A 21,922-nucleotide genomic window follows, 5' to 3' on the forward strand; every position below is an offset into this window, starting at 1 on the left:
GAACAGTCTAGCCTCAGGGTAACAGCAAAGACAGCCTGACTTACCCCCACAGAGGCAAAGACAAGATATACCAACAAAATAAACCAGCAACCACAGTTAATCCCAGGGCCACTTATATTCCCAGCCCCAAGACGAGCATCAGGTGCCTATGATTAAGCCCAAATGAAACAAGGGACAGCTGGAAGACCTGGAGTCCAGAGTCCATGGACTGGACTGTGAACCGGAATGCGGACTTCATGGACCGGACCATGACAAAAAGTTTGCAGAAGGTGTCACAGACAAGATCACATGGAGAGACTGTGTAAGGCAGACAAAAATGCACAATCTAGTGAAAAGGTTCAAACAATAAATTAAGCAAATGCTTAAATGCATTCCTTTTTGAATGTGAAAAGGAATCAGACAACACAGAGTTTAACAAAGGTGAGCTGTCATGCCTATAACTGCATTGTATTACTGAAGCAGATTACAAAATCATGTGGATCACGATAGACACAACTGGTGTAAAACTGAAAATGGAGCTGGATACACGGTTAGCTTTGTCTATAATTTCAGAGGCTGACTACAACAGACTTTTTTCTAAGCTCCCATTAGAGAAGACCTCAGTGATGCTAAAGGCCTACAGAATGCAGATCTCTTTATTATTGACTGAGAAACTAAATGAGTACGGTCACCACAAACACTGAGAGCAGCTGCAAAGAAATCAAGGCACTGAATCCACCGCTGGAAACGATGAGTGTACCGTTCTGGAGTCTTCTAAATACAGTGAAGGTTGTAGGCACAAACAAAACTTGCAGCGTCTTCACAGCCTTGATCATACCAAACTTTCTCATCTTGAAACAGAAAAGGAATCCAACATTGACCCATTAATCCGCAAGTATAATTTTGCAGATGCTAAGAAAACTGAAAATAATTCTGGAAATACTCAGTTGGTCAGGCAGCGTGTGCGAAAGCAAAACAGGAAGGTCATTAATGGGAACATTATCTCTATATCTCTCTCCACAGATGCTGCTTGATCTGATGAGCATTTCCAGCATTTTTTCTTTTCTGCTTAATCGAAATATTTCCTGTTTTTGAGTCAGTGTCTGTGAGTTATGAATATGAATATTTCCTGCCCTTCATTCATGGGTTTGCCTTGTAAATAAAGTGAGTCACTTTCTGTTGTGGCCTATGTGCAGTCAGAGTGTCTGTTGCTCAAAACTGACACCTCACAATATTCACTTGAGATTTGGACTGTTCCAGATTGAAGTGGCTGGGCTTAGCCTAGGCTGAAACTCCCTGTGTGGGCTGGAGAGCATGGCTATCACATCAGAGATAAATTAAATCTTCACCATTTCATCGACCTCCAATGAGGAATCTCTGGAGTGTAGAAGATGAACATAGTATTTCTAGTTTCAGCTTCACTCAGAAAAGTTTTATTTTTCCTTTGTGTTATGAGGAGGAAATCGGAGGCCCACAAGCCAGTCCTTATCAGGGGATCAGAGGTTGAGTTCTTTATATTCTTAGTGATATCATTTCAAAAAATGTGCCCTGCAGGCCAGCAGATAAAATGCCATTACAAAGAAGGCATGGCAGCACCTCTGCTTTCTTGAAAGTTTATGAGGATTCAGCAGGTCATCTAAAATTTTGACAAACTTCTATAGATGCATGTTAAAAGTATACTGACTGGTTGTATCACCGCTTGGATTGGAAACACCTTGAACGAAAAAGCCTACAAAAGGTAGTGGATACAGCCCAGTCCATCACACATAATGCTCTCTCCACCACTAAGCACATCTACAGGGTGTGCTGTTGCAGGAGAACAGCTTCCATTATCAAGGACCCCCACATGCTCTCCTCTTGCTGCTGCCATCAGGAAAAAGATACAGGAGCCTTGGGTCTCACACCATCAGGAACAGTTATTACTCCTCAACCATCAGGCTCCTGAACTAGAGTGAATAACCCCACTCACCCCAACACGGAACTGACAGCACAATCTATGGGATCACTTTCAAGGACTCCACAACTAATGCTCCCAATATTATTTATTACTTAGATTTATTATTATTATTATTATTTTGTTTTTCTTTTCTATTGCACAATTCATTGTCTCTTGTCTGTCTTTGTGTGTAATTCTTCATTGATTCTATTGGCTTTATTTGTATTTACTGTGAATGCCCACAAGCAAATGAATCTCAGGGTAGTTTATCATGACATATATGTGCTTTGATATTAAATTTACTTTGAACTTTGTACTTTGAGTTTCTTTATCTTCAGTGACACAAACCTGATATTACATCTCTTGTGCATTGCTCCACCTGCAAGCTCACACTGAGTTGAACCTAAGGGTTTTCATTGTGAAATTTCAACTCTGTTGTTCTCTCTATAGATGCTGCCTGACCTGCTGAGTGTTTGTGAAATTGCAGGTTTTACCTTAGATTCCCAGTATTGTCTGTTTTTTTTTCATCTTCATACACTGACTGTTCCCCTGTCCCTGCATTACATCCCATTTATCCTCCTCTAACTGCTGGGCATTTACCTGAAAAACGATACATTTGCACACAGTCTTCATTGCCTTCACTATGATTGGGTTCATTTGCAGACCATTTTCTGTAAGTGTAGGAAGTTCCATCAATCCATGTGAAGGTGCCTTCCTGTGGGATATAAATCAGTGGTTACTCCTGTGGGAACACTGAGTAACCTGTCACTTACTGATACAGGGAGGAGCTGGACCCGAGTCAGAGTGAGACCAGAGTACGAGCAGCCAGGACAAACGGGGCAGTGAATGAGATTTTAAATGACGGACTGTCAGGGTGGGGGAAATCTCATGGAAGTAACAGAATCCTTGGAACAAAAGAAACCAGATCTGAGAGTAAAAGTCAGGGAGAAGGAATTAATGACAACTCAGACAATGAGTAATTGAACACAAATACACAGACTGATCTCATAAACACCAGAGGATCAAATGACGGAAGAACTTAACATCACTGCACACGAATGGACACAGACTACAAAACCAAATGGGAATTGGAAATGGGATGTTAAAGGGGAGCTGAGAGATAACATAATTGCACAAAAGGTAGTGAGCATGTGAAAGTAGTTGAGGAACCATTTACTCCAGAGTCACTGCTCAACCCAGCAGACGCCTGGCAAGAAACCATTTTCTCCAGAGTGTTTAACATGTAACTCACGGGGATTGTTTAAGTACATTTAAGGAACAACAGAGACAATTATGATGGAGAAAGGAAAGACTCACTGATCATGTCAGATGAAGGAGTGAGAGAGGAGTCTCATGTGGAGATAAACAGGGACATAAACATGTGGAATTTATTTCTTGACAGGAATGCGGTGACTCTGGTCAGAGCAACATTCATTGTCCTTCCCTGATCATCCTCTGACCGCTTCAGAGGGCAGGGAAGAGTCAACACATTGATGGATCTCTGGAGTCACAGTGAGGCCAGACTGAGGAAGGATGGCAAATTCCTCAGCCTGAAGAACAATAGCGAACCAGACGACTTTTTACAACAGTCTGGTGGTTTCAATGTCACCATTTCTGATAGTAATGTTTGACTCCAGATTTACTGCATTTTATTTACTTGGATCCAAATTCCCTGGCTGCTTGGATGGGATTCAAACTTGTGTCCATGGATCATTAGGATACATTGAGTAACTTAACCCCCACACCGTCACATCCTTGTTACTCTGCACGATGTCAGGCGTAATTCTGTCTGTGGTGGCAAAGGAACCTGTCATTATAAACTTTAACTTCCCTATGTCGTTCAGGCCAATCCATGTCCATATTTTGCTTTCATCCACAGCACTGACCACGTCAGAAATGAAGTTGTTATGAATGCTTGAGGACACGGATGCCAGATGTCCAGAATGTGGGAGCTGATTACAGAACTCCTTTAAAGAAAAGAAATGATTTTTCTTTTGCTGAGAATCACCATTCTTCATTCTCCTAGACATCCCTCTGTAAATCATCCAGAAATTCAACAACTTTGTTCACATTAAACAAAGTTCTTGTTCTTCAATCTCATTGTTGTCAAACCCACACTTAACTCCTGGATGTGGAGTTTCCCCTATAATCCAAATATTTCACCCATTGATCCAACTGATAGAAACCAGAGCCCACGGCTGCAGTGAAACACCCTGGAACACAGGGACTCATCACGGACTATTCAGCTAGAGGCTGTGCTGTGAGTTCATGGGAATGAACCAGCAGAGACCAATATTCACCAGGACTCCCAGAGAAATCACTTATTCCAGGGACTTACCTCAGCTGCCATCCATGTCTTAATGTCACTGAAAAACCAGTAATAGGAGTTTAAGGGAGGAAAATAAAACTAGTTTTCATCACAAGGTCCTCTGAATAGTCTATAGTTTTGAAGGTCCCGCTGAGTCCTCTTCAGAACCAAGGAATTGTTTGTCCTTTCAGTGAAAGAGAATTAGAATTTAAATCAACTATAATAACCAAAGTACCAGTTACAAACAGTCACAGATTTTGCTGTTTCACACCAGACCTTGATGGACACACAGAAGGTCAGGGTTCGAGGGGAGGAGGGAGCACCGGCTGTAGCTGTGGCCCCTCTAGTGTTTAATACAGACCTAATGTGATCTCCCCCAGTCCACCTCTTGTAAAAGGGGAAAGGGACAGATGGAGGAACTGCAGGCTGATCAGCCTGACACAGGGAGTGGACAAGGTGTTGGGAAATGATCTGAGTGACAGTACAACTCGTCATTTAGAGCGGTGTAGTTAATCAAAGTCAGTCACACAGAGATGTTAAAGGAATGTTGTATTTGACTAACAAATGAACAGGCAGTGACCATTTGCTGTGCTGATTACTACATTACAACTGGATCTTTGGAAACATTGTCCAAAGTCCACAAGGCTTTACATTCAGAATAATGAAAGCCTTGGGACCCAACAGAGAGTGACATGTTGGACTATAAAGCAAAATACTGCAGATGCAGGAAATCAGAAATAAAATCAAAAACTGCTGGAGTTCAAAGGCGATGCAGAGAGAGGGCAAAGAGGGAGATCAGACAGTTTGTGGGCTGTGCAGGAGGGAACACAGCTCTTTCTTTTCTTTTTAAATCTTTTTATTAATTTTCAAAATTATAAGCACAATAACCATGTTAATACAAGGAGATTGGAATAATCTTATTATTAATAAACATATACAAAAAAGATTTCAAATAACATAGGTATAATAGACTTCCAAACTCATGATGAAATTAGTCATACAGAAATAAAAAGAAAAAAATATATATAAACAAAGCAACCCCCCCCCCCAAAAAAGGGGGAAAAAACTAAATACTAAACCCAAAAAAAAGCAAACAGAACGAAACAGGACTAGACCAATATCTTGAATCAAAAACGTTCAGTAATGTTGTCAACTCCGTTCCTCGAATCATATATTTTAAGTTAATAAAGAAAATTTAGAAGGTCAAATTACATCATATGAAAATGTTGCATATAAGGTTTCCAAGTTTCTTCAAATTTAACCGAAGGATCAAAAATATCACTTCTAATTTTTTCTAAATTTAAACTTAATACAGTTTGGGAAAACCATTGGAATGTAGTAGGAGGATTAATTTCCTTCCAGTTCAACAAAATAGATCTTCTGGCCATTAAAGTAACAAATGCTATCATCCGACAGGCTGAAGAAGACAAAGATCTATGTTCTACCATTGGCAATGCAAAAATTGCCGTAACAGTATGGGGTTGTAAATCAGAACATAGAACTGTCGAGAGAATATCAAAAATATCTTTCCAACATTTTTCCAAGAAAGGACAGGGCCAAAACATGAGTTAAAGAAGCCACCTCAGAGTGACATCTGTCACAAATAGGGTTTATATGGGAATAAAAATGGGCTAATTTATCTTTATACATATGGGCTTTGTGCACTACTTTAAATCGTATTAATGTATGTTTAGCACATATAGAAGAAGTACTAACTAATTGAAAAATGTCATCCCATTTCTCTATAGGTAGACAAAGTTGAAGTTCCCTTTCCCATTCATTTTTAATTTTATCAGATATACCTGGCTGTAATTTCAATAATTATATCATAGATAACTGCTATTAATCCCTTCTGGAGAGGATTTAAACCTAAAATTTTATCTGTGATATCAGTAGGATATGAAGTCGGAAAGGTAGGCAATATAGTATTTAAAAAATTTCTTATTTGTAAGTACCTAAAAAAAATGGGATCTAGGCAAATCAAATTTCTTAGATAACTGTTCAAAAGCATAAAACAGTTATCCAGAAATAAGTCACGAAAACATGTTATGCCTTTCGTTTTCCATATCAAAAAGGCTTGGTCCATAACCAAGGGTTGAAAAAAGAAATTAGATATAATAGGACTTGATAACATAAATTTGTTCAAACCAAAAAATTTACGAAATTGAAACCATATTCGCAATGTATATTTAACTATTGGGTTAACCATTTGTTTATTCAATTCAGATAGTACAAAAGGAAGTGAGGTTCCTAAAATGGAAGCTAAAGAGAACCCTTGTACAGAGTAGCCTTCAAGGTTTACCAATATGAGCTTGGAGTTATAGTCCAATCTTACGTCCGAAATATTAAATTTTGAATATTATTTGACCAATAATAAAATCTTAGGTTAGGCAGTGCTAAACCACCATCTTTCTTGGATTTCTGTAAATATTTTTTACTTAATCTGGGATTTCTGTTTTGCCATATATAAGAGAAAATTTTAGAATCAATAGTATCAAAAAAGGATTTAGGAATAAAAATTGGTGTCATGTGAAATAAATATAAAAATTTAGGTAAAATAATCATTTTAATAGCATTGATTCGGCCAATCAATGATAGAGACAATGGGGACCACTTAGTAATCAGTTGTTTAACCTGATTAATTAACGGTAAAAGATTGAAATTGAATAGGTCCTTATGTTTCTTAGTAATTTTAACTCCCAAATAAGTAAAATAGTCAGTAGTCACTCTAAATGGAGAATGTCTATAAATGGGAACCTGCATATTTAGTGGGAAAAGTTCACTCTTACCTAGGTTCAGATTGTAACCAGAAAAACTACTAATCTGAGCAAGCAAAGTTAATACTGCCGGAATAGATTTTCCTGGGTTAGAAATATATATAATAGTAAATCATATGCATATAGTGATAATTTATGAGTCTCATTTCCAGGGTAATGCCAAATATATTAGGGGAGTCATGAATAGCAATAGCTAGAGGTTCCAAAGCAATATCAAACAGTACTGGACTAAGAGGACAGCTCTGCATAGTACCACGGAATAGATGAAAAAGAGGGGATCTTTGATTGTTAGTAAATATTGAAGCCAAAGGGGTGAGATATATCAGTTTAATCCAAGATATAAATATCGAAATAAATTTCTCAAGGGTGTTAAATAAATATTTCCATTCAATTCTGTCAAAAGCTTTCTCAGCATCCAATGAAATAACACATTCTGGAATTCTGGGTGAAGGCGTATAAACAATATTCCTTAATCTCCTAATATTAAAAGAAGAGTAATGATTTTTAATAAATCCAGTCTGATCAGCAGAAATGATTTGAGGTAATACATTCTCAAATCTCATTGCCAATATTTTAGAAAAAAATCTTAGAATCCACATTCAGCAAAGATATAGTAAACCAGTAAGATGCACATTCAGTAGGATCCTTATCTTTTTTGAGAATTAGTGAAATAGAAGCTGGGAACACAGCTCAAGGCACTGGCTTGGTTTTATTGAGGGAGCAACTCACTGAGGGTGTGTGTCCAGGGAAGATGTGTGGAGATCTCATTATCTCATGATCTCATGATTCTCTGTCGTGCCTTAGCGAACCTGTTCTTTTTATCCCCCTGCTGGGGTATCGCCTGTCCATCAAACTTCAAACAGTTCATCAGCATCAGTTGTCTGATAACTTGGTTTGGCGTCACACCCCTGTCCTTCAAAGGATTTTTACAGGGGTAAAAATTATGGGCATGAATACAGTATTAGATACACACTAATATACAGGGTCATCAGCTATTCGGCTAATACAGAGAACTTTAAGTTGTCAACACCTTGACAGACAGTCAGCAATCACATTTTCCGTTCCTTTTATATGTTCTATTTTAATAGCAAGTTCCTCTAAAACCAGGCTCCAACTTAGCAACCTTTTGTTTTTATCCTTCATAGTGGCTGAAAACACTAATGGGTTGTGATCAGTGTAAGTTATCAGTGGTTTCCGTGCCGGACAAATATAACAAAGGTCGTCCCACACAAACTTCGCATTCTTTGGCAAGAGCTTAGTAAGAGGGAGGGTAATATCTGCAAAGTTTTTGCAAAACTTCCGATAGTACCCCACCATCCTCAAGAACCTCCTCAGGGCTCTCTTGTCTGTCGGGGTGGGGACTTCAGAGATAGCCCGCACCTTAGTCTGCATCGGTGCCAGTTGCCCCTGTCCTGCCACAAATCCCAGATAAGTGATCTTCGCGTGGCCGAATTCACTTTTTGCAAGGTTCACTGTCAGGCTGGCTTCAGACAGCTTTTTAAACAGTTCCTCTACTGCCACAATGTGCCCCTCCCACGTGTCACTCCAGACCACTAAATTGTCAATATACGCTTCTGTGTTCTTTAGCCCTTTTGTCACTGAATTAATCATCCTATAGGGGTGTTGCTCACTAGGCTGACCTGACGTGACAACAACACCATGTACCGGCTCTTTGCATCGCCTCGGGACATCCGGACATAAGTCTGCATGCCGGTTAATTAGCTTTCTCAGCGGCTCGCTCTGTTCGGGGGTTAAGGGAGAGACCTTATCAGCAAAGTTGGCCAAAACAATAGACTTCTCCCATCTGGTCGGCACCATACTTATCTTTTCAAAATGGGTTTTCCCCTTATCAGGTGGCACCCTAGCCTCATTAATTTTCGTGATAACACTGACTAGGTCTGCTCGCCTATCGTGGCAAGCTGTTAACAAATCAATAGCCTGTAACTGTGTTAGCTCACGTCTACAATAGTCAATAGCATCCTTCCTCCTGTGCGGCCAGTAAAACTCTTTCATGATTCTATCGACTGTTTTCCTCACCCCAAAATGTCCACCGAGGGGTATCTTGTGGGCCAGGTTAAAAATCTCACCCCCATAAATTTTCGGCACTACCACCTGGTGCACCACCCCCCATTCCTCATCTGCGGGCACGGTACTCGGTCTCCATTTCCTCATTAGTACTCCCTCCTTCACATAATAGCCCACTGGCTCCTTTTTTAATTCTGCTTCAGAGACAGCTGTCTCCGTCAAAACCATTGGCTCCTCGTCTCGTTCCTGTGCCTGTATAAATTCCTTCCTTGCTAATGATAAGTCTACCTCAACTCCCTCACGTCCTTCCGCTCTACTATGCTCCTTCTTCTCACTTTCTAACCCGTCCTGGTACAAGGCTGGTAAAAACGTCTCAGCTAAATCTACATTCACTTCGGCAGCCTTTCTGGACATGCGCCGAGTCACTACGCAGACAGGATAAACCTCTGACTCTATGGGCGGGGCTTCAATGCTTGTCAGTTTTACTGCTGAGAACACATTTCCGCCGGCGAGGTCATTACCAAGTAATACCTCCACGTCTTCCATCGGTAGTTCGGGCCTCACCCCTATCGTGACCGGTCCGGAGACCAAGTCGCTTTTTAGGTGTATCTGGTGCAAAGGCATTGCTTCAGTCCCTTTCCCAATGACTTTTATCACCCTGACCTCCCTAGTCTGGGTCTCTGAACTAAAGTCTAACACATTCTTTAAGATCAATGACTGACAAGCTCCAATGTCTCTCCAGATCCGTACTGGAACCGGGTTTAACCCCTCCTCACCGACACCAATCTGGCCAAAATAAACTTCTCGCACACTTCCTGAACTTTATCAGACCTCCTCTCCCCTAGCGGTTTGTTTGCCAGCTCAATACAGCCAGTCGAAACCATCGTTTTTCCTTTCCCCATCTCCTTCTTTGGGGCAAGGCACCTGGACGCAAAGTGACCGGCTTTCCCACAATTATAGCATACGACCCCAGGAGACTTCCTACCAAACTGCTCCCGGTCTTCCTTATCCTTCTCAATAGTTCCCGGCTTACTTTCTGACTTTTCTGGCGGACTCTCTCCGCCTTCTTGACTACCATTCTGGTAGCTTTTACTCGGGGTAAACTTCGCTTTGTGCGTTAACGCGTATTCATCCGCTAACTTAGCAGTTGCGGCTAAGGTTTCTGCCTCTTTCTCATCTAGATAGGGCGTCATACCTTCAGGGACACAACCTTTAAACTGCTCAATCAGTATTAGCTGTAGCAGTCTGTCATAGTCCCCATTGAACCCTTTTGAGGTGCACCAACACTCACAATTCATCTGCATCTCACGGGCAAACTCTAAATACGTGCGGCCCCACTGCTTCCTCGCATTCCAGAACCTCTGCCGGTATGCCTCCGGGACCAACTCATAAATCCTGAGTATCGCCTCTTTCACCACATCATACCTCTGGGCATCTTCTGCAGACAATGCCAAGTAAGCTTGCTGAGCTTTTCCTTTAAGTACGCTCTGAAGCAAAACAGCCCACTTGTCCCTCAGCCAGTCCTGACTTGCAGGGACTTTTTCAAAATGAAGAAAGTACCGATCAACATCGGCCTCCTCAAATGGGGGAACCAGCCTAACCTCCTGCGTCGCCCTGAACCCTCCACCTTGGTTCGGCATGGGACCCTGCGCTAGTGTCATCCTTAACTTCTCCAGCTCAAATTCCCTGTCCTTCTGCTTCTCTCTCGCTGCTCATTCTAACTGCCTGTCCCTCTCTTCTTGTTCTAGCTGTTTTATTTGGAACTTGTGCTCAAGTCTCAATTTTTCCATCTGCAGCTGTACTGCTCCATCAGGTTTGCCCATAGATACGACCTGCAGCTCCCCTTGGGGAAACACACCTTTAGATACATAGTGCTCTATGATAGCTCTGTGCATCTCCGCTCTCCTCATTGTCGACTTCCCCTTAAAAAGATTCAACCGTTTGGCAACGGTTGCCAATTCTGATTTCCTGGCATCCTCTAATGCCTCCAAGGTTGGCGCCTTTAGAAATTCCTCAATCTCCATTTCTGCTGTTTGCCCTTTCTTTCTTTTGGGAATTTTAACCCAATCAATTTACCCAGTCCCAAATTTGGCCTTCAAAATCCCGGACGAGCCCCCACTTATGTTACGTACCCTGTAACTGGGTTACCAAACCAGCAGAAATGGACCACTAGTTGGAGTCTGGTTTACTGGAAACTAATAAAGTTTTATTAAAGAAATAAGTAACACAGTACTCTAATCGTAAGGATATAAATGCAACAGGTTAGCAATGATAAAACACACATGTACACAGAACTAGGGTAATAGGAATCAACCAAGCTCTGTCGCAGTCTAGGGGTAAAATGATCAGTCTCAAGTGACGCAGAGTTCAGTTCAGCTTAGTACAGTTCGCAGTAATCGCTGTTGTGCCGTTGGAGAGAGATGCAAATTTGATTCAGGCAGACCTTTGATGTTATACGCAGCTGGTTTCGGGCGGACCCCTTTTATGTCTTCTGTGGTCACCGACTGTGACCCCTCCATTCCGGATATGACCGTTGTTCCGCGGTGAACCCAGCACCCAGGCAAGGGTGGACACACACACCAGGTTCCCACCGATCGTATCCTTTTCACCCTGTGCGTCTATGGTCGGTTCCCGCGAACCGGACCTCCAAACTCCCACCAACTTGTGGGGGCACACCGCTCTTCCAGGGTCTCATTATCTCGTGATCTCATGGTGTCTGTCGTGCTTTACCGAACCTGTTCTTTTTATCCCCCTGCTGGGGTATCACCTGTCCATCAAACTTCAAGCAGTTCAGGTTCAAAGCAACCGGTCTGTCAATATTCTGAATTGTGTTTCTTTTTGGTTATTTCTCTCTCCTCTCTCATTAACATTTTGAACGTTTCTCCATTGTCTCCCTTATTTCTCTCATCAGCATCAATCGTCTGATAACTTGGTTTGGCATCACAGCGGCCAGGTTTGTGGACAATGTGAAGATAGAAGAAGGAGCAGGAAGTGTTGAACAAGCAGGGCTTCTGCAGAAAGACTTAGACAAATTAGGAGAATGGGTAAGGAAGCCATAGATGGAATACAGTGTAGTCATAGTGTATGCTCATGCACTTTAGGAGAAGGACTAAAGGCATAGACAATTTTCTAAATGGGGATAAAATTCAGAAATCAGTGGTGCAAGGGGACTTGGGAGTCCTCATGCAGGATTCCCGGATCATTAATTTACAGGTTGAGGCTACGGTAAAGAAGACAGATCCAATGTTAACATTCATTTTGAGAGGACTAGAATATAAAACCAAGAGTGCAAGTTTGGGGCTTTATAAAGCATTATTCAGATTGCACTTCAAGTATTGTGAGCAGTTTTGGGCTCTTTCACTGAGAAAGCAGCTTTGCTTTGGGCTCTTGCTCAGAGAGGGTCCAGAGGAGGTTCATGAGAATGATCCCAGGAATGAAAGGGTTAACACATCTTTGATAGCTCTGGGCCAGTACCCACTTGAATATTAGAAGCCCTAGATAGAGTGGATATGGAGATGATGTTTCCTAAATTGTGGGAGTCCGGGACTAGAAGGCACAGCCTCAAAATAGTAAGATTCTGCTTTAGACCAATGATGATGAGTAGTTTCTCCAGCCAGAGGGTGGTCAATCTGGATTTTAACACCACAGACAGCTGCAGAGGCCAAGTTTTTGGGTATATTTAAGGCAGAGGTTGATAGGTTCCTGATTAGTCAGGACATCAAATATTATGGGGAGAAAACAGGAGAATGGGGTTGAGAGGGATAATAAGTTAGCCACAGTTGAATGGTGGATCAGGTTCAATGAGCTGAATGGCCCAATTCTGCTCCAATGACTTGTGGTCTTGTGTTCTTATGGAAAACAGGTGCAGAGTAGGACTGATAAGCGTTCTGAGAACTGACATTGGCCTTTATGAGAAAGTTGAACATGAATATAAATGCACACTTCCCTTACTATCCCCTTCATCTATTTCCCCACCTTTCCTTTCAGACAGAGTTTGGACATTTGCCTCCCCACTCCTTGTGGAGCTGAGTTACACTCTCCAACTAGTCTCATCATCCCGGATCTCCATGGCTCCAGTATTGGTGTCTGTGTCTTCAGCAGCCAAGGGCACAGACCCGAGAAATCTCTCACAAAGCTCCTAGTCAATGAGGACTGGGAGATGTGTGGCCGTTTAATCCTATTAGATTGTGGGGTGCTTAAACCTGAGTGACAGTGATCACTACCTCACTCCATTTGAGCCTTGTCAGCCTATTTTGTCTGGTATTTCTTTGCCGTTTATTCTGAAGATCGATACACAGTATGGTACAACTTTATATAGGGCAGGTGTCGGGGCAACTTTTCCTCCCACATTATATAACCATATAACAATTACAGTACGGAAACAGGCCATCTCGGCCATTCTAGTCTGTGCCGAGCTCTTACTCTCACCTAGTCCCACCGACCTGCACTCAGTCCATAACCCTCCATTTCTTTCCTGTCCATATATCTATCCAAATTAACTTTGAATGACAGCATCGAACCTGCCTCAACCACTTCTGCTGGAAGCTCGTTCCACACAGCTACCACTCTCTGAGTAAAGAAGTTTCCCCTCATGTTACCCCTAAACTTTTGACCTTTAACTCTCAACTCATGTCCTCTTGTTTGAATATCCCCCAATCTCAATGGAAAAAGCCTATCCACGTCAACTCTATCTATCCCCCTCATAATTTTAAATACCTCTATCAAGTCCCCCCTCAACCTTCTACACTCCAAAGAGTAAAGACCTACCTTGTTCAACCTTTCTCTGTAACTTAGGAGATGAAACCCAGGCAACATTCTCGTAAATCTTCTCTATACTCTCTCTATTTTATTGACATCTTTCCTATAATTCGGTGACCAGAACTTTATTATAATTTACAGACATTAGAAATTACACTAACATTTGCCAAATTCTATTTTGGGGGACATGATAATACACACAGTATATCTGGAACCGTGATATGTCAAAGATGCACTGTCCTTGCATTCCTGTCTGTGTCTGTCTCAGATGGACACGTATGACCAGGGCAGAAGAGGGCTCAGCCACTGGGCCAGCCGTTCGTTGCCTCCTGTGACGTGGACCCTGTGGACACCTCTACCTGACATCTCTACCTGACCAATGTCCTCGACAATCTCTGTCTCACACTCTGATTCAATAACTCTGAGACAGGGTGTCAGACAAAAGACATTCCCTGCTGCAGCCATCCACTAATTCCCAGATTCCATCATCCACCCCACAGCCGTACACTTATTCTGATCAGTGGCTTGTATCTGAAAACAATAGAAGCATCAGCCGAGCCTTCCTTCACCGTCACTGTTGGCCAATGTGCTCAGCAACAGAAACAGCAGCAGCAGCATCTCCACAGTGGAGTTCCGTTCCTCCGGCTCGAAGTACAAAAGGTTCAAAATCAGAGTGAAGGTTCCAAAGGGATTCTGCTGCCTTCCCTCCTCTCTCTCTCACTGAGCTATCCAAAGAGGTGTGCCTGATATATTTACATATACGTGTATAGATCTCAGATTGTGGAGACATTTGCAACCTGAAAATTTGACCTCTTTAGCCATACCAATGTCTATGCAAAACATTTGCTTTGAGATGCAATGGATACATACAGTAAAATCAGATTACCCGAACTTGGAACTCGGAACATCGAAGCCTGGACCTTTCTTAGACTCAGGACACAGAACACTGAGCTGGGACTCCTCCTTGTACACAGGACATAGAACTGGGACTCTTCTTTTAGACACAGGACACAGAACACTGAGAGATAGTATTCCCCAACTCAGAGTAGTGGCAAATGGCCAGACCTACTCAGTGGAGATGAGAACACGAAGAGACAGTCCCCTACTCAGGGTAGCAGCAAACAGCCAGACCTACCCAGCGGTGACAAGAGCACGAGGAGACAATTCCTAACTCAGAGAAGCGGCACAACGGCCAGACCTACTCAACGGAGACGAGGACACAAAGAGACAGTACCACAGAACAATAGACAGTTCATATCTTGACACGAAATGGCTCCAAGTAGTGGCAAGCCCTTGACATGGCCCAGGAACTACAGACAGCAGCTCTAGTCTCACTTCAGTGGATTGACTTGACGGACCCGCTCTGGCGAGGTAGCTTAGCGGCTTGATCAGGCAAGGTAACTTAACAGGCTGGCTCCAGCGAGGAAAGGCAATTTACTGGCACTCGCTTTGGGGAGAAGATTTGAGTAGCTCCGGCGATGTAACTTGGCTCACTCTGGCAGGGTGACTTGCTTGCACTTGCATCGGTGACGTCCAGTAACGATCTAGTACCGAGCAGATGTAAGCCCGACACTAAATATTGATCGTTCAGCTGAGACTCAAGTGCCTTTAATTACAGAGCCCAAGAAGCACGGGGAAACAATGAATTAAGGAAAACAAGGAGTCAACGGTCCTGATCGTGATGCAAAGTAAATTTAAAGAGACCCAGGAAATAACCGATCAGGACTGTGACAGCAACAAACTAGGAGATGTTTAACAAATTACTACAAAGAGAGTTGGTCTCCCATTGAGGTTGATGACAGAGCATACGTCTTCCTTTCAGAGAGTTACAAGTAGACTAACTTCTTACAACAGAATATAGGACTCTCTGTAGTGTGTGGCTTCATACTCCTGTACCTCCTCCATGATGGTAGCAATGAGAAGGGGCATGTCACGGGAGATACCTGTTTTTGAATGAATGAAGACACCGGAGAAATGTACTGGTTGAAATTAAGCCGCCTCTTTATTCAACAAAGCAAGATACAGGAGGCATCATATTGAGGTGCTTTTGGTGGACATGTCTGTCTGCCCAGCACTACACACATTCTATATGCTAAAGATCAAAGAAAATTCAGGTCAATTCAAACAAATCCATATTTACAATGCCCTCTTGAACTATACATGTAACAGCATAAGATGTCTGATCTTTCCACCATCACACCTGAAATAAGTGTTAATTACCATTGTATCCATGCAGTGGGATTCATGTATATGTAGACAATTAGTATCCAGGTCTGTCTGCTCTGTGATTCAAGGTTTTTCGGAACCTGTTGTTCAGAGATGCATTTTAAATTAAATCTACACTCTATATTCAGATTTGAAGATTGGTGGCCGAAGTTATTCGCTAAATATGCTAAACCCAAAAATTGCTCTAAAAATGACAGTCCTTAGTGATGGAAGCCACCTTTTGTGGCATTGGCTTGTGAAGATGTTCTTGATTCTTGGGAGGCCTGTGCCTATGACGGACATGGCTGAGTTTGCAACTTTTTCCACTCCTGTGCTGTGATCCTTCCACCAAACGATGATGCAACCAGTTGGAATGCTCTCCACAGTACATGTGTAGAAATTTGTGACTGTCCTTGGTGACATACCGGATCTCCTCAAATTCATAACGGAATACTGTATAGCTATTGAAGACTAGACTAACAAGATCATAATTCTTGTGCTATCAGTCTGACAAGAATGTTTATTTTACTCCTAGGGAATCACCAGAAATTTTAAGCCATACATAATTTAAACATTAAATCATTATAAAGAAAATTAACTAACATCTGAAATAAACACAAAAAATGGAAGTATTCAACTAGCTCTCATTTCAGGCAGATCTTTATACTGGTTTCAATAGATAATTCCACGCATTATTAATCATGTTTCAACAGTCAAGAAGCTTGGCAATATCCAGATGAAATTCATTAACACAATCAAGACCTCATTTTCCTGATACATGGCCCCTATTTGCTTCGTGTTGGTAAGCCCATCACTACGACTGGGACATAGGCTACTGACAGCAGCTCATCCAGGTGCTCTGCACTGGGCCAGTCTTTCAAGCTGAAGCCCATTGAAGATTCTTCTTCTCCCAGGAATGAGGTCTTTGGAGGTCCTCTCGGTGTTAGAGCTGAGTTTTTATGGAACGTGATTTCTGCTTCATCCTCTGCAACTCTGTGTCCTTCTGACTGTCCCTCAGTTACCAGTCTTGTTGTTAGTCTCGTTTTGGCCACCTCTGTGATTGAACATTTTATGCCCCCAGCTGTTGAACGTTCCAGGTTCAAGAACACTGACTACCCCTCAACCACCAGGCTTTTGCACAAAACGGGATAGCTACACTTATTTAAGGACTCTTACCTTGTTATTCCATACTCGTTATTTATTGCTCTTGATTCATATCTGCGTTTGCACAGTTTGTTTACAGTTTACAGTTTCTGATGTTTACAGTATACAGATTGTGTTTACAGTTAGCTTACTATAGATTTCGTGAAGTATTCTGGCAGAAAAAGAATCTCAGGGTTATATGTACCTGTACTCTGATAATAAATTCTACTTTGATCTTTGAGCTGCGGACTATTCTCATAAGAGAAAAAACTCCGAAGTTACTTAGTTGGACACCTGCAAAGTCTTGGAGAATCAATAGGAAATAATCATGGGCAATTGCAACTTAACCGCAGATAAGAGTTAACGCTAACACAAAAACCCAAAGTGCAACAATACAGATAACTTATAACAACCAAATCGCAGAGAATACAAAAGAATATCAGGCAACAACTCAGAGCCCTCAGAATACTTTTTTTTTTCTTTTTAAATCTTTTTATTGAATTAGTACACAAAAGGTAAACCATATAGGCACTAATACACTGTTTACAATATAATATATTACAGGAAATATTAATACAGAAGAAATTAGTACAAACAGTGCAGTTTAAACATAAAATAACAAGGTAGTATAATAGTATACTAATTTTTATATATATTAATAAGGAAGAAAAAACCCCAAAAAAAACCCACCGTGCAACTAATCTAAAAAGCAAAGCAAAGCAATGGGCTAACTAGGAATCAAGTAGAGTTAAACAACTTAAAACAATCACGTCCTCAAACCCGACCTCCATTAAAAACAGTTAAAAAGCAAGAAGGGAATATAAATATGGACCGAGAGAAAAAAAAATTACATTAAATGAAAATGTTGAATAAAAGATCTCCAGGTCTGTTCGAATTTAACTGAAGAATCATAAAGATTACTTCTAATTTTCTCCAAATTTAAGCATAGTATCGTCTGGGAAAACCAAAGGAACGTAGTGGAACATTAGTCTCTTTCCAATGTTGTAAGATACATCTTTTCGCCATTAAAGTAAGAAATGCAATCATTCTACGGGCTGAAGGAGAAAGATTACTGGAAATTTTAGGTAATCCAAAGATAGCAGTAATAGGATGGGGAGAGGTTATCTATATTCAATACCTTTGAGATAATATTAAAAATGTCTCTCCAAAAAGTTTCCAGAGTAGGGCAGGACCAAAACATATGAGTTAAAGAGGCTATCTCCCCCTGACATCTGTCACAAAAAGGATTAATATGAGAATAAAAACAAGCTAATTTATCTTTGGACATATGTGCTCTATGGACAACTTTAAATTGAATTAGGGAATATTTAGCACAGATAGAGGAAGTATTGTCTAGTTGTAAAATCTGCACCCAGTCATCCGCTGAAATAATAAAGCCCAATTCCTGTTCCCAATCTGACCTAATCTTATCAAATGGAGCTTTCCTAAGTTTCATAATAGTATTATAAATAATAGCCGTTACACCTTTCTGACATGGATTAAGGTTAATTATAGTATCTAAAATATATGTAGGAGGTAGCATTGGAAAGGAAGAAAGTATATTACTTAGGAAATTTCTAACTTGGAGATATCTAAAAAAATGTATTCTTGGTAAGTTATATTTATTAGATAATTGTTCAAAAGACATAAGGGAACCATCTAAAAATAAATCCAAAAACCGTGAAATACCCTTAGTCTTCCAAATTTGAAAAGCACGGTCCGTGGAAGAGGGAGGAAAAAATATGTTGCCTAAAGTAGGAATCGCAAGCCCAAATTGATTAAGATTGAAAAATTTTCGGAATTGAAACCAAATACATAAGGTATATTTAACTATCGGGTTACAGACCTGTTTGTGGCGTTTCAAATCAAAAGGAAGAGAAGAACCTAAAATGGAGCCAAGTGCATAACCTTGAGCAGATTGTAATTCCAGTAGTACCCATTTAGGAATGGATAGTGTATCTTGGTCAAGTAACCAGAATTTCATGTGTCGAATATTAATTGCTCAATAATAGAATCTAAAGTTAGGTAATGCTAAACCTCCATCTCTCTTAGCTTTCTGTAAATGTATTTTACCCAGTCTCGGGTTTTTATTTTGCCAAATAAATGAAGAAATTTTAGAGTCAACTTTGTCAAAAAAAGATTTTGGAACAAAAATCGGTAGGGCCTGAAATACATATAAAAATTTTGGCAGAATAAATATCTTAACTGCATTAATATGACCAATCAAAGTTAAATATAATAGAGACCATTTAAATGAAAGTCAAGTAATATGATCAATTAAGGGTAGAAAATTAGTCAAATAAATCTTTATGTTTACAGGTAATTTTAATCCCAAGATATAAAAAATAATTATTAATCAATTTAAACGGAAGGTTATGATACAAGGGAAGCTGTTTATTAATCGGAAAAAGTTCAGTCTTACTGAGATTTAACTTGTAACCGGAAAAGAGACTAAATTGTGCTAATAAATCTAAAGCAGCAGGGATAGATTTTTGAGGATTAGAAATATATAAAAGTAAGTCATCAGCATAGAGTGATATTTTATGGGACTTCAGGCCCCGAGTTATCCCAATAATATTTGGAGATTCTCGAATAGCAATTACAAGAGGTTCTAATGCAATATCAAATAATAAAGGACTAAGAGGACAATCTTGTCTAGTACCTCGAGAAAGAGGGAAGAAGGGTGAGCTTAAAGAGTTAGTACGAACTGAGGCCATAGGAGAATGATATAACAATTTAATCCAGGATATAAATTTCGAGCTAAAATTAAACATTTCAAGCACCTTAAATAAGTAAGGCCATTCGACTCTGTCAAAGGCTTTTTCAGCATCTAAGGAAATAACGCACTCAGGAACGTTTTGTGAAGGAGTATAAACAATATTTAACAGTGTGCGAATGTTATAGAAAGAGTAACGACCCTTAATAAAACCCATTTGGTCTTCCGAAATAATATAAGGAAGTGCTTTTTCTAATCTGTTTGCTAATAATTTAGAAAAAATTTTAGAGTCAACATTTAATAAAGATATTGGTCTATAAAATGCACATTGAGCAGGATCTTTATGCTTCTTTAATATTAAAGAGATTGATGCTCTATAGAAGGATTCGGGAAGTTTACCAAGTTTTAATGAAGCCTCCAGAACCCTAAATAACCAAGGGATTAACGAAGGTGCAAAAAATTTATAAAATTCCGTGGTAAACCCATAAGGGCCAGGAGCTTTCCCCGGGTTCATAGAAAAAATAACATTCTTAATCTCATCAGTGGTAATGGAAGTATCTAGCATAGAAGATATATCCTGTGAGATCTTAGGGAAATCTAGGTTATCTAAAAAGTCATACATGTATTTAGAGTCTCGTAGAGACTCTGATTGATATAAGGAGGAATAAAAATCAAAAAGGATTGATTAATCTCAGCTTGATCAAATATAAGTTGATCATTTTGATTATAAATCTGATTAATTTGAAATTTAGTATAATTTGTCTTCAACTGATTAGCCAACAGTTTACCAACTTTGTCACTATGTACATAAAATTCGCTTCTTGTTTTCTTTAATTGATTTACAATCGAGGACGAAAGTAATAAACTGTGTTCCATTTGAAGTTCAGTTCTTTGTTTATACAACTTCTCAGAGGGAGCTGTAGCATATTTCTTATCAATTTCCTTAATCTTGTCCACAATTACCAGCTCCTCCTGCTTCAGCTTCTTCCTCAAAGCAGCAGAGTACGAGATGATCTGACCACGAATATAAGCTTTAAAAGTATCCCAAAGGATGTTCATAGAAATATCCTCTGTATAGTTGTTTGTAAAAAAGAGATCAATCTGTTCATTCATAAAGTTAACAAAATCCGAGTCCTGAAGCAACAGCGAATTAAAACGCCATTGTCTATTATTTTGTGTATTGGCCTGAATTTTAATAGAAAGCTTAAGTGGAGCATGATCCGAAATGGTTATAGAGTCATATTCACATTTAACCACTGAAGAAATAAGACGAGAGTCAATAAAAAAATAATCAATTCTTGAATAGGAATGGTGAACGTGAAAAAAAAGAAAAATCTTTTTCCTGAGGATGCAAAAAACGCCAAATGTCCATCGACCCGGAATCAGAGAGGAATGAGTTAATCAAAGTTGCAGATTTATTGGGTAAGGTCCGTAAAGCAGCCAAACGATCCAAAACTGGAGATAAACAAGTATTAAGATCTCCACCCCAGATTAGTGAAAACTCATTCAAATTCGGGAACAGATTAAATAATGATTTATAAAATTCTGGCCAGTCCATGTTGGGAGCATAAATGTTAACCAAAACTACCTTTTTATTAAAGAGTAGACCACTAACCAATAAAAATCTACCATTCGGATCAGAAATAATATTGTGTTGTACAAAAGTAACTGAGGGGTCTATAAAAATAGAGACACCTCAAATTTTAGTGTTATAATTCGAATGGAAGTGTTAGCCCTTACAGAATTTTAAAAAACGTAGTCTGTCCCCCCTCCGCACATGGGTCTCTTGTAAGAATAAAACATGTGCTTTAAGTCTCCAGAATACTTTAAAAACTTTTTTCCTTTTAATTGTATGATTAAGACTGTTAGTATTCCAAGAGACAAAATTAATAGTAGACTCCATAAACCCTAAAGTCAACCCGCAAAAAAAAGGATTGACAATAGGTTCGACCCACAAACCCGGAAAGGGAACAGAACAAACAAGAGATAACGGGAAGGAGAACGCGACCAATGCTTTGGTAATGTAAGTAGCCCAAGAAGAAAAAAACCAAAAAGTGAAGCCCCTCCCACCACCC

General features: G+C 40.2%; 1 pseudogene; it reads right to left on the reverse strand.

The window, feature by feature from the left end:
• Positions 1-753: 753 nt before the first annotated feature.
• Positions 754-14,401, reverse strand: LOC140186984 (C-type lectin BjL-like; annotated as a pseudogene).
• Between the last annotated feature and the right edge of the window lie 7,521 nt (positions 14,402-21,922).

This window comes from Mobula birostris, chromosome 23 (assembly GCF_030028105.1).
Source record: "Mobula birostris isolate sMobBir1 chromosome 23, sMobBir1.hap1, whole genome shotgun sequence".
Lineage (NCBI taxonomy): Eukaryota > Metazoa > Chordata > Chondrichthyes > Myliobatiformes > Myliobatidae > Mobula > Mobula birostris.